At 41.7% G+C, this 14861-nt stretch overlaps 1 protein-coding gene across 11 annotated transcripts in view; it reads right to left on the reverse strand.

Annotated features, from left to right (window-relative positions):
• Positions 1-14861, reverse strand: part of JAK1 (Janus kinase 1) — a 246721-nt gene that overhangs the window by 62246 nt on the left and 169614 nt on the right. For 2 of the 11 annotated variants that reach the window (XM_060410582.1, XM_060410609.1), the window contains exon 2: positions 11895-12024. The exons of the other annotated variants lie outside the window; for them this stretch is intronic. The gene's annotated coding sequence lies outside the window, so the exon portion shown is untranslated. The remainder of the gene's footprint in view (positions 1-11894; positions 12025-14861) is intronic. 11 annotated transcript variants of the gene reach the window in all.

A 14861-nucleotide genomic window follows, 5' to 3' on the forward strand; every position in this document is an offset into this window, starting at 1 on the left:
GGAGGTGCCAGATGTCAAACACGTGACGGATGCCGAAGACCCAGTTCTTTCCACAGGGCATAGAAACTGCTTTTAAGTGCCCTCCCATCACCAACACCACTGTCTTCTCTGGCTTCTTAGCACTTTCCATAGTCTAACATTCACCTAGGAGACTGATCTCACTCCAGGGCACGTCCTCCAGACACTGAAAAGACTGTCATTCTAACTTACGGGTGCCGGGGTAAGGGACAGTCGGGGAATTTGGAATGGACACGTACACACTGCTGTCTGTAAAATGGATAACCGACAGGGTATGGCACAGGGAACTCCGCTCCATGTTATGCAGTGGCCTGGATGGGAGGGGAGTTTGTGGGGAGACCATGGTCACACCTGTATGTATGTGGGGTGCCTTTGCTGTTCGCCTGAAACTGTCCCAATACTGTTTGTTAATCGTCTATACCCCAATACAAAATTCAAAGAAAAAAATAAAAAGAACTTTTGTTCAAAAAAAAAAAATCACTATCAGTGAAGGGCCCCAGGCCCTGCCTGCATTCCAGCCCATAACTAACTGCACTGCTCTGGCATGAGGGTAGGGGTGGAAGGTGTGGGGAGGAAGTTCTGATGGGCCTGAAACAGGCCCACCCAGTGAGCATGAAACCTCCTAGAGACCCAACACACACACAAACAATGGGAAAGCGTCTTTCTTCCCTCTCAATCTCATCACTGAGGGCTTTGCACCCACCAGAGCCTTGGCAATGACTGTGTCTGTTGCTCCCAGTGCCCCCTGCTTTGCCGTGTCCCAGAAAACTGTTCTGATGAAGACATCACAAGATGCTATGCAAAGCTGGTGGATTCCAGCCAAAAACATGACATAAATACAAAATCTGCTTTTTTTTTCCTGTCAGCAAGTCAGAATTACGGCTTTTCTATATGCCACTCCTGCCACACAGAATAACTCACTTCTAACTATAGCAGCAATTCCAGGAATACTCCAGAACCGTAAGTGCTGCTTCATTTACAAGAAACTTCTAGAGATGATCAAACAATCAATGCCAGCTCGATGGGCCGGGGCTCTCTGCACTGCTCCCCGTGAGCCTGCTTTCCCTGAGAGACTGCTTCTGATCAAAGTAAATATATTATATACATGTTTACCTAAAAGTCACACTGTATCAAAATGCTTTCCTATCCCCCTTTTTTCTCCTTTCACCACTACTGCATCTATAGTTTTACTAAATAGCACAGAATATAGAGGTCTAAATACGGTGACAGAAGTGGGTTCCCCAAAGATGAAAGTGGGGGGTGGGGGGGAGGCTTGTCTTCACCTTCTGTGCTTTCCACCATTCATTGCTGAAATACTTATAAAACACCTGTACCTTCACAATAAAACCTTGCAGTTGCCTGGTACTTTATAGCTTAAAAAGGGCTTTCACATCTATAACCACATTCAAGTCTCACAACTCCTTGTAGATGAGAAGACTCAGCTTCAGACATTCCCACGGTCAAGCGACCAGTGAGTGTCAAGACCAGGCTTAGACACATTTCTCAGCCTCCAGCTTCACTGCCCTTTCAGTTTACCACACTCCTTGAGCAATGTGCAGGCTTTGGGGGAATCTGGCAGATAGATGGGGAAACAGTGGAAACAGTGTCAGACTTTATTTTAGGGGGCTCCAAAATCACTGCAGATGGTGATTGCCGCCATGAAATTAAAAGATGCTTGCTCCTTGGAAGGAAAGTTATGACCAACCTAGACAGCATATTAAAAAGCAGAGACACTACTTGGCCAACAAAGGTCCGTCTAGTCAAGGCTATGGTTTTTCCAGTGGTCATGTATGGATGTGAGACTTGGACTATAAAGAAAGCTGAGCACCGAAGAATTGATGTTTTTGAAGTGTGTTGTTGGAGAAGACTCTTGAGACTCCCATGGACTGCAAGGAGATCCAACCAGTCCATCCTAAAAGAAATCAGTCCTGGGTGTTCATTGGAAGGACTGATGTTGAAGCTGAAACTCCAATACTTTGGCCACCTGATGCGAAGAGCTGACTCATTGGAAAAGATCCTGATGCTGGGAAAGAACGAGGGCAGGAGACAGGGACAACAGAGGATGAGATGGTTGGATGGCATCACCGACTCGATGGACATGAGTTTGGGTAAACTCAGGGAGTTGGTGATGGACAGGGAGGCCTGGCGTGCTGCGGTTCATGGGGTCACAAAGAGTTGGACATGACTGACCGACTGAACTGAACTGAAAGAAGTAGATGCTAAAAATCTAAATCCACCTAAGCCTGCCAGTCCATTGAGAGCTGGCAAGATGAACATGTACATGGGGAACCTCAAGAAATCAGATGCAGAGGGGATGCTGAGAAACAAGAGTTAAGAACTACAGGAGTCAAGGAGAGAGAAGGCTGTGAAGTGACTAGGGAGAGCGGACTCTGTTTCCAGCCTTCAATAGTCTAAAAAGAAATGAAGGTGCAGCTGTCCTGGAAAAGGGCTGGAGGGAAGAAAATTGTGAGGATGGAGGCACAGGAAGGGCTAGGCAGACCAGGAGGGTTCCAGCAGGGAAGAGGGAGACACAGTGAAAAGGTGAAGCAGGGTTAGACTGAGGAATGTGTGTGTGTTGCTGCAGACAATGTGTGTGTTGTAGATAGTAGGAAGAGTGCGTGTGTTGTAGACAACAAGAAGAGTGTGTGTGTGTATGCTGCAGACAATAAGAGAAACTGCCTGGTATTGAAAAAGCCTCTAAAGCTCTCTGAGTTCAAATCCTGTGTAATAAGTGTTACACAACCTCTACAGTTCTTCACAGAACAGAAACAGTTAGAAGCCTAGGCCTGGAGTCACCCCAACCTGGGTTCAGACCCCAGCTCTACTGTCTGTCTGACCTTAGCCAAGTTTTTCAACCTCCTTAAGTTTCTGCTTCCTCTGGGATTAATAAAGTATCTACTTTACAGGGCTGTTGTGAAGATTCTAGATTTCTCCAAACCTTTTCTTCTACAGTAAGTTTTTCCTGGCTCACACTCAAAAAGCTCACAGTTCATTAATCCATTTTCTGTGAATATAGTCAAGGCTTTTGAAAATGTTTAGATTAAAAAAAAAAAAACAGACGTCACAAAGCAAATAAACCCTTATCGTACAAATGTTTGAAATCATATCGTGCTGCACCCTAACACAACTAGGTCTTCATCAACTTGTATTTCCAAAGTGTCACAATGCAAAGACACAGAACCTCTTGCAGATATGCCATCTGGTGAAACATGAAGGTAACTATAACTCATAGGAACATACAGGAAATAACCCTGAATCCCCTCCACCCCTGGCCAACTTTTACTAATTTATTTGTGTGTCTGCTGCATATTCACCTCCTCCCTCTATTATGTACTAAGCTCTTTGGAGATAGAAATCCATCTAACATGTTCCCTGTAATTCTTTAACCACTTAGGGTTCCTGGATACAAACAACAGACACCAGCTCTGTTTACCTTAGGATGAAAATAAATCAAGGGAGAGATTTAGGAGCACAGAGACAGTCTGATAGCAACATCATCCTAGCATGGCCACCACTGGTTACCAGCCGTCACCACAGCTGACTCCTGACTCTGCTGTTTCCACAGTGACCTCAAGCCACGCCTGTATATTTGCACCCTTCCCTCCAGATGCAGGTGGCACTAGTGGTAAAGAATCTGCTGCCAGTGCAGGAGACTTAAGAGACATGGATTCAATCCCTGCATCGAGAAGATCTCCAGGAGAAGGACACGGCAACCCAACTCCAGTATTGTTGAATCCAGTATAGAGAATCCCATGGACAGAGGAACCTGGTGGGCTACAGTCCACAGAGTCACACAGAGTTGGACACAGCTGAAGTGACTTGGCACACATACACTCCAGATGCAAGGTCTTGAGACAGAGAAATCCAAGAGGCTGGGCTTGGTTCACCTCCCGTTATGTTTCCATACCTCCTTCAACTTTCATAGCAAAATGGACAATCACTTCAGAAATGAACGGTGTTCAGATGCTGGAACGTCAATACATGTTAACTGCTATCAATGGCAACGTCTACCCCAGTCTATACCCTAAAGGAGCTCAGCTAGTGACTCAAAAGATAAGTGACACCGGGGAGAAAAATAAAGGGAAATCTCAAGAAAAGTGTTTCCCTATATGGGCCCCTGCACCTCTCCTCAACCAAGAAACTGTCATCAGGTTTTATGTTTAGACTTGAAATAGCCTGCCAACAGTCTCCAGCGCTGCACTCAAGCAAAGCTCCTCTGTGAACCATGTTTGCGCAGTGAGTAATCCACTTGGTCTTCACCAAAGCAGCAGACTTGATCGTGGGGTCAATAGGCTCCTCCCTCCAGAGCGTGGCTCCTCGCTTTCCTCCCCATCTGTCTAAGTTGTCTGGCACCAGCTGAGAGGCCAGTAACAGTTATGCACCATTATCTGACATCCTAGGAACCGTTGCTAACAGCCATGCTTTACTTTTTTTAAACCATGGTCTATAGTAAGAAATGAAACGTACAGCACATGTGCATATATGATAAAAAAAAATGAGTTTCATAGAAAAATATTCTTATTACATGCAATTCACTATTTTCTATTCTATACTATTTTGTTCTTTAATAATAATAGAGTTTAAATGCTAAACAAGATCCACAAAATCAGAGTCCACTAATGAGTAATAAACCACCATTTGAGAAACACTGATTTAAAGGACTGAACGAGATTACCAAAATAGAATTTACTTTATAATCACTGTTTACAGTCAGCTGAATATAAAGCAATGAAATGTATTTCATCTGGAATCCCTTCGACTATCAGCAGGTCATTCCTCTTCCCACACAGTGCAGTCTACGATGTTTGAACACAAGCAGCTGCTCTGAGATCCACTGTACACTGCCACACTCATCGTCTTCATTTCACAATACAGTTCCTTCTCAAAGAAAGCTCTTCGGCTGCTTACCTCCTAAATCCACATAATGTTGCCAGAGACCAAGAAAATGTAGAAACAATACCTGCAGAGCATGGAAGATTCAGCTTTTAAATTCTGCCATTACCCATGATTTATTCCCACAGTCCCCAGTTTCTAATTTTAGAATCACATCTCCTAGTGATATTTTACAGTAAACTAAGAAATTCAAAGTCCATTCTGTTTGCTTTGCATCTGTGCAAATTTTTCAATGTATTTTTATGGAAACAAACACTGTGAATGGAGAGAAGAATTCAGTATATCGCCACCAATGGGTATTGCTAGGCAGAGGGATAGCTTCCCGAGCCCTGAAGATTTAAACAGTACATGGATATATGCTGAATTGGTGAGGGATCTTCTGTAGCAACTTTATGTTTTTCTATCAGTAACCTGAAAAAAGGTAAGGAAATACAGCTATTCTCTCTCAAGATATTCACTTTATCCTCTGTTCATAAGAAGGCAGAACCTCAATGAGACACTTTTGTGTACCCTTAAAGCAAGGTACTAAGTAGGTCCAGAGCATGACTACATCCATTAATTCTTTTATCAAAGAGCCTCTGTCTATTTGAATTATACTTGAATTTAGCCAAAACTTGACAACACTTGAATTTAGCTAAACAGGCATCCATTTTATTGTGCCAAAATATTCAGTGGCAATGTCTGGTCTTCATTCATTCCATTGAATTTTCCTTTCGGTATTTTTGGGGGAAGGATGGGAATGGCACAGATTCCAGCTGCGGAGCTTCTTTGGTCTCTCCTTTAAAGGGAATAAAAATGTAGAAAGAGAGAAGGGGAGGATAATTTGCTAAAAGCGCTTCAAAGATAAATATTATGGTAGGATGTTAAAGACAAATTAGACTAAAAAGAAAAACATAAACATAAGTATAACTAGAAGGAGTAACTCCCTTGCTCCTGGACATCATTCATCAGGTCAAATAACCAATCAAACAAACGCTCACCGTGAAAAGCCTGTGAAGCAGAGTTTAGTGGGAATAAAAGAAAGCAAGAAAAGATATATCAAAGGAGAGTTAGTCATCCAAGAATGTGACAAAATAATAATACATGACTGGTTGCCAAACACAAGACACACCCAATCAAAGCAAAATAACTGCTCAAAAGAGAAGGTGTGAGTGGGGAGCTGAGGTAGTTAATCCAATCCAGAGAATTCAGAAAAAAAAAACACAGCACAATGGAGTTAAACATTCTAGTCAAAAAGATGTGAGGGAGAACACTGGCCTTGTCACTCAGCTGCCTGGGATCAAGTTACTTTTTAACTTTCTCTGACTGTTTACTCTTTAGCAAATAAGGATAACAGCAACTCTTTGACAGGATTGGTTTCCACTCTGAGAGAGAAAAATATATATCCATCTAGCAGAACACCTGGCTCCCAGCAGGCATATAGCATGGCCATTATGGAGCAGGTGGGATTTGAACAGTGTCTTTAGGAATGGGGAAGATACAAATAGGAAGAGAACAGCAGCTGACTGAGGGGACATTCCAAATAATAGAAACCTGAAAAAATAGCAAAAGAAGGGAAGGGGGAAGGGTAAAACCCTTTGGGGACAGAAGGTCCGTGTAGAACAGAAAGAAATGGGGAAAGGGAGAAAGCTGACACCAGTTTACAGCAGATCATAATTGCCCAACTCAGGAGTATGGACTTTCTTTTGAAGAGAGAACCCCAGAGAAAAACTCAAATCCCCAGGCTCACATGAATTCCTCAGAAACGAGCAAGTCTCCCAGCATGTGAAAACGTGCCACGTGGGGGTGGCGGGCACTTCAGACCCAGGAGATGCTGGGGAAAGGCATGGGGACACTTTAACTTCATCTGTGGACAGTAATATCCTTCTTTTAAAATATTTTAAGTGAGTCAACTAGTCCTTCATAAATATAAGATTGTACACTAAGATCCCCCACCTCCCCCTTCCCCTGGTATGAACATCCCAAGACAAGAAGTTAACTGAGTGAACAGCCCCCAATAGTGCCACTGGTAAGAACTAATTTGAATATCCACGAGGGATCCATACTTTAACCCCGCCTTACTATGTACACACAACTCCCACAAAGAACTTTAAAATAAATAAATAAAATGAGATGCTAGAGGTTTTCTTCTGTGAATTACACTGTGAATGAGTCAGAAATTTTCCCAAAGCTTTTGTCCTCACAACTGAAGAGGCAGCCTGTCTGGGACATTTACTAAGAGCTCTGGGGGAGTGAACATGTTGATTCATCATCCTCTGTAGAGCAGCCTCATCACAGAGGAGTTCATGGGGCTACCCTTGGGAGTCACTCTGAATTATTTTTGTAACATCTTGTCCTTGGATAAAAGGGAACACAGAGTCAGAAATAGGAGGTCAGAAAATCATCTATGACTCAGTAGAGTTGTTTACACAGCCTTGTTTCCCTCATATCCAGAGTCAATGTTCTAGGTAATTGATAGGCATGTTTCCAGGGATATAAATATGGCAGAATTCACAAAGATCGTGTTCAATGCAAATTTCTCTGCCTTTGATGATCCAGAAGACCGTATCAGACCTTCTTAGACCTTAGAATCATGATTTTGACCAATTTGCGTTTCATAGAGCCATTAAGAGGTGGAAGTGGAAGGGAAGAGGAATCCAATTAATAGAATTTGCATGAACAAGTTTCCTCGCATGATCATTCATCTAAACAGCCTCCATGAGTTTACATAAACATTTTATCAGCCCATGGAGCTCTCTCTTGTCCAGCCAGGTGTTCCCTGAACATTTCTGTCTTGGCCTAAAGAACTGGCTGTCCAGCGCATCACACCTGTACTCACAGCCACAGAGCACAGAGATGCAGCACAAACGAGGTCCTTGGACGCCACGTCTCAAGTATTCCATGCTGCACTACATGAATATTAATGAAGGACACTCTGCCTTTTTAGCCTTTCTCCAAATGAATACAAAAAAGCAAAGCTGGCATAACTAAACAAAACCATTAACTAATCAAGATCAATAAATGCAAAGTCAATGAACACAATTATATACTTTTTACAGCTTACAAAGCACTTTCAATACATGATCTCCATTAATCCTCACAATAATTTTAAGTATCATTCCTCTTATTTTAATAATAAGCAAACTAGGCCTAGAGATACTAAGTGCCTTGTAAAAGGTCATATGTATTTATTAACCAAGTCATCAGGAGGCAAAGGAATTGGAAACAACTAAAGAAAAAAATGTCAAATGATCATGGTGAAAATGTCAAGTTTCACAAACAAAATAACAGGATGCTATTTTTTAATCTAATCAGTCAATGCAGTGAAGTTGTTTTTAAATGTAGATACCATCCTGGATTAGTTATAAACTATTGTTATCTTCAAGTTATAAAAGTTATTTAGACTCATGGTAATAAAAATATACATTCAACAATGTAGAAACATATCACTGAAAAGCAAAAGTTCCTCTCCTTACTTGCTGGGGATAATTACTATTCAGTTTTTTTGTGCATCCTTTTTAAAAAATATCTTATTTTATTTGGCTGGGCCAGGTCGATCTTCACTGTGGCCTGCAGGATCTTTAGTTGTAACATATGAACTCCTAGTTGCAGAATGTAGCATCTAGTTTCCTGACCAGGGATTGAACCTGGGGCCCCCTCCGCTAGTTGTGTAGAGTGTTGGTCACTGGACCAGCAGGGAAGTCCCTACACAAACTTTCTTGAGCACAGTCTGGCTTCATATCAATTTGGACTAAAAATCCTCACATCTTGATTCAGCAATGCCATGACATGTTAATGAGAAAAGCAAGTTATAAAGCAGCCTGCAGAGGATAACCTATGCTGTACACACACACACACACACACACACACACACACACACACACACACACACACACACAATCTGGTGGACAGTAAGCAGACAGGCATATTAATGAAGAAAAGCAGGAAACAGGACCAAGGAGGCAAACTGGGGTCCCACTGAGATGGAAGAGGTGATGGTGGACTGGAGAGAGGGCTTGGGAGTCACAGAGTGCTCACCCCTCCAAAGGGTAAATAAGTCCCAATCATCCTAACTCCTCTGTCCCCATCATGACATGATTTCTCCCTCAAATTAGGGCAACAGTCTCCTAAAAAGTTCCTGCTTTCCTTTTCATCTGCGTCTATTCCAGTCTCCACAATGCAGCCTATTTCTAAACTGCAAATCTGAAAATCTTACGCCTTCTCTTAAACTCCTTTATTTTCTGCTCTCTTAAGAAAGATGGCCTTCAAAGCCTCCCACAGCTTATTGCCATTTGTACCCTAAACTCTGGTGTACTATTTGCAGTTCCTGGAATCCACTACACCATTGTCTTCAAAGCCTTTGCTGCTCCACTCATTCTTCAGTTCACAGCTCAGAAATCGTATCTGTTATCCAGACTTCCCTGACTTGACCCACCTGCTACATAGAGGCATTGAGAGTATCCTATGCGTACTTTCACAGCAGCGCTTATAAGCCTGCTCAGGACTGTCTACAGAATTGTGTCTTCACTGTCTCTGAGCCTCACGAGGGCAGGGACTCTAGCTATTATCTGGCTATGCGCAGCACCCAACAGGGCCTAAGGTAGAGCAGATATTCAATAAATGCTTGTGGAAGGAACAGAAGTTTAACCATTTCCTTTCCCAGCATGCCTTCACTGACCACTCCCACTTTCTTCTAGCAGTACTCATCCAATGCAGGTCAATGGCATTTACCAGCTTGCATTTAAGAAGCTGTTTTATAAATACATTAAATGTATAGTTATAGGCCTAACTGAATTGCACAAAATCATGTCACTTAGTGTTTTGGTTTTTTTTTTTGGTATCTTCCCCCACCTAAGATTTCACAAGTTGTTGGGAGTTGCCTAGGTGAAAGGAAGAAGAAAGTTTCAACACAGCATATCAAATCAATTCAATTGGACCATGAAGTAAAATAAAACTCAGGTTTATAATAAATATCACCCAAATGATTTGTTATAGAAAAATCAATGATAAATTGTGAACCAGTTCTACAGGCACAGTTTTATAACATTCCCTTACAATATTGCCCTGTGAAAGCATTGAATTTTTTTTTATTTAAGAAAAATTTTAATTGGAGGAAACTTGCTTTACAATAATACTTGTTGGTTTCATACATCAAAGTGTACAGTTCAGTGACTTTTGGTATATTTGTAAAGTTGTACAACCCTTACCACTATCTAATTCTGGAACATTTTCATGTTCATGCCCATTAGCAGTCATTCTCCATTCTCCCCTACTACATCCCCTGACAGTCATTAATCTATTTGCCTATTGTGGACACTTAATATAAACAGAATCACACATTATGTGGCCTTTTGTTTCCAACTTATTGCACCTAATATGTCAAGGTTCATTCATTTTCCTAGATCTATGAGTTTCAATTCCTTTATAAAATGGGTTTCAACAAATGGTGCTGGGAAAACTGGACAGCCACATGCAAAACAATGAAACTTACATCATATTCAAAAATCAACTCAAAACGATTACAGTCTTAAACATAAGACCTGAAACCATTAGACTCCCAGAAGAAAAGGAAGTTCCTTGATGTCTTGACGACTGGTGATGATTCTTTAAATTTGACACTAAAAGCAAAGACTATATCTGTAAGGGTTTAATATCGAAAACATGTGAGGAACTTGTAACTCAATAGCAAAAACAAAACAAAATTCCATAAACAATCCAACTGAAAACTGGTCAGAGAATCTAAATGGACATTTTGCCAAAGAAGACAGATGGCTAACATATACATTAAAAAGCATTCAACATCACTAATCAGAGAAATGCAAATCAAAACCACAATGAAATATCACTTCACATCTGTTAGAATGGCTATTATCCAAAAAAAAAAAAAAAAAACAAGTGTTGGTGAGGACATGGAGAAAAGAAAACTCTTGTGCACTACTGATGGGAATGTAAGTTGGTGCAGCCACTATGGAAAACAGTGGAGGTTCCTCAAAAAAAAAGAACTACTAACATATAATTCAGGTATTTATCCGAAGGAAAATGAAAACACTAACTGGAAAAGATATTTTCATCCCCTATGTTTAACTGCAGCATTATTTACAATAGCCAAGACATGGAAGCAACCAAAGTGTCTATCAAGGAATGAATGATGAAGAAAACACATATGTACACACACAACGAGATACCACAAAAAAGAAGGAAATTCTGCCATTTCTGACAGCAAGGATGGACCTTGAAGGCAGTACGCTAAGTGAAATAAGTCAGATAGAGCAAGACCTAACTGTATGATCTCACTTACATGTAGAATCTTAAAAAAAAAAAAAAGAAGAAACAAAGAAAAACTCAGCTACCAAGAATAGATTTGTGGCTGGCAGAGGTGGGGGGTAGAGGAGTGGGTGAAACAAGTGAAGGGGGTCAAAAGGTACAAACTCCCAGTTTTAAGATACGTAAGTCCTGAGAATGTAATGCACAGCATAGCGGCTACAGTGAACGATGCCGTATTGTCTATCTGTAAGTTACTAAAAGAGAACATCTTAAAAGTTCTCACTGTAAGAAAAAAATTTTAACTGCCTAGTGATGGACATTAAATTTACTGTGGTAATCATTTCAAAGTATAAACATACATTATACTGCGTTGTACACCTAATATAATGTGTGCCTATTTGCTCAGTCTTGTCTGATCCCATGGACTGCACCTCGCCAGGCTCCTCTGTCCATGGAGATTCTCCAGGCAAGAATACTGGAGTGGGTTGCCATGCCCTCGTCCAGGGGATCTTCCCAACCCAGGGATCAAACTCAGATCATCATTAATGAATGATCTATTGACCTGACTGAAACTAGAAGGTCTAAAGTAAACAACATACCAGAAACGTATTTTTTAAATGTGAAAAAAAGAATAAAGTTAGCAAGAATTAAAAAAAAAAAAATGGAACTAATACAGTTGCTGGTAATATAAAATCCTTGCCAGACATAAGAGAACAAAGTGGTTGCTATCTTGACCATACCTCTAAGTGGCACCTTTTCTCATGAAAGTTATGGTGGGAAATTTCCTGGTGGTACAGAGGTTAAGACTCCACACATCCACTGCAGGGGGCATCAGCTTGATCCCTTGTCAGGAAACAAAGATCCCCCATTCTGTGCAGTGCAGCCAAAAATTAAAAATAAAGAAAGAATGAAAGTTACGATGACATGACCCACTCGTGTTCTAGTCCAGACATCTGACTCAGGGTCAGAGATCATGCCCAATACATCACTTTCCTACAGATTATTACAATCAAAATCTAACTTGGGTTTTCTCCCTAGCATATCCCTGGGAAAGTCACCAACTTGATTACAAACTTCTAGAGGGCAAGAACAAGATCTTCTCTTCTTACAGCTTCAAGGCATAGTTGGCACAGTACTCTGAAATTAATAGGTACATATCTGTGCAGTAACACTGGGATGCTATTATGTGCCAGGCACTGTACTAGGCACTGTGGTTATAATGAGAAACAAAAAAGACAAGATTCCTTAATACAGAAACAGACACAACTTTTCAAATATTGGTTACCTCAATGTATCTGAACCAGAAAATGTCACAACCAGGAATGACATTAGTGTTTAAGTCATTCAATTTACTCATTATAAATGTGGACAAAGACCAAGAGCAGTGGCAAGATCAAAATAAATATTTTTGATTACATTAAATCAGTATTTCCAAACCGTGTTTTCTGGAACTTTGCATTGTTGTGCAATAATTGTTCTATACACATATATCTCAGAAAACAGAGAGAAGGACAAAGGAGATATGTAGTTAAAATAAAAAACTGGGGAAACACTAAACAGTATTTTAAACAAGAATACTCAGCCTTAAAAAATTTTTTATTGAAGTACAGTTGCTGTACACTATTACTTAAGCTATGTGCATGCTAAGTCAGTTCAGTTCAGTTCAGTTCAGTCACTCAGTCGTGTCTGACTCTTTGCGACCCCATGAATTGCAGCACGCCAGGCCTTCCTGTCCATCACCAACTCCTGGAGTTCACTCAGACTCATGTCCATTGAGTCGGTGATGCCATCCAGCCATCTCATCCTCTGTCGTCCCCTTCTCCTCCTGCCCTCAATTCCTCCCAGCATCAGAGACTTTTCCAATGAGTCAACTCTTCCCATGAGGTGGCCAAAGTACTGGAGTTTCAGCTTTAGCATCAGTCCTTCCAAAGAACACCTGAGACTGATCTCCTTTACAATGGACTGGTTGGATCTCCTTGCAGTCCAAGGGATTCTCAAGAGTCTTCTCCAACACCACAGTTCAAAAGCATCAATTCTTCGGCACTCAGCTTTCTTCACAGTCCAACTCTCACATCCATACATGACCACTGGAAAAACCATACCCTTGACTAGATGGACCTTTGTTGGCAAAGTGATGTCTCTGCTTTTCAATATGCTATCTAGGTTGGTCCTAACTTTCCTTCCAAGGAGTAAGCATCTTTTAATTTCATGGCTGCAGTCACCATCTGCAGTGATTTTGGAGCCCCAAAAAATAAAGTCTGACACTATTTCCCCATTTCCCATGAAGTGATGGGACTAGATGCCATGATCTTAGTTTTCTGAATGTTGCACTTTAAGTCAACTTTTTCATTCTCCTTTTTCACTTTCATCAAGAGGCTTTTTAGTTCCTCTTCACTTTCTGCCATAAGGGTGGTGTCATCTCCATATCTGAGGTTATTGACATTTCTCCCAGCAATCTTGATTCCAGCTTGTGCTTCTTCCAGTCCAGCGTTTTTCATGATGTACATTTCAGTTAAATAAGCAAGGTGACAATATACAGCCTTGACGTACTCCTTTTCCTATTTGGAACCAGTCTGTTGTTCCATGTCCTGTTCTAACTGTTGCTTCCTGACCTGCATATAGGTTACTCAAGAGGCAGGTCAGGTGGTCTGTACTCCCATCTCTTTCAGAATTTTCCACAGTTTATTGTGATCCACACAGTCAAAGGCTTTGGCATAGTCAATAAAGCAGAAATAGATGTTTTTCTGGAACTCTCTTGCTTTTTTGATGATCCAGCGGATGTCAGCAATTTGATCTCTGGTTCCTCTGCCTTTTCTAAAACCAGCTTGAACATCAGGGAGTTCACGGTTCACATAAGTCGCTTCAGTTGTGCCCAACTCTGCAGTCCCATGGATCATAACCCACCAGGCTCCTCTGTCCACGGGATTCTCCAGGCAAGAATACTGGAGTGGGTTGCCATGTCCTACCTCCAGGGGATCTTTCCCACCAGGGACTGAACTCGCGTCTGTTATGTCTCCTGCATTGGCAGGTGGGTTCTTTACCTCTAGTGTCACCTGGGAAGCCCATTTAAGCTATAAGTGTGTACAGTATAGTGATTCACAATTCTGAAAGGTTATACTCCATAAACGGAGAAGGCAATGGCTCTCCACTCCAGTACTCTTGCCTGGAAAATCCCATGGACAGAGGAGCCTGGTAGGCTGCAGTCCATGGGGTCGCTAAGAGTCGGACACGACTGAGCGACTTCACTTTCACTTTTCACTTCCATGCACTGGAGAAGGAAATGGCAACCCACTCCAGTGTTCTTGCCTGGAGAATCCCAGGAATCGGGGAGCCTGGTGGGCTGCCGTCTATGGGGTCGCACAGAGTCGGACACGACTGAAGCGACTTAGCAGCAGCAGCAGCAGCAGCAGCAGCAGCATGCTCCATAAAATACTGCTTATATTCTCCATTTTGTTCAATATATCCTTGCAGCTCTTTGCTCTGTTGTTCAGCCACTAAGTTGTGTCCACCTCTTGCGACCCCACGGACTACAGCATGCCAGGTTTCCCTGTCCTTCACTGTCTCCCAGAGTTTGCTCAAATTCATGTCCATTTTGTCGGTAATGCTATCTAATCATCTCATCCCCTGTCACCCCCTCCTCCTTTTGCCGTCAGTCTTTCTCAGCATCAGGGTCTTTTCCAATGAGTCAGCTCTTCGCATCAGGTGGT

This window comes from Ovis aries, chromosome 1 (assembly GCF_016772045.2).
Source record: "Ovis aries strain OAR_USU_Benz2616 breed Rambouillet chromosome 1, ARS-UI_Ramb_v3.0, whole genome shotgun sequence".
Taxonomy (NCBI): Eukaryota; Metazoa; Chordata; class Mammalia; order Artiodactyla; family Bovidae; genus Ovis; species Ovis aries.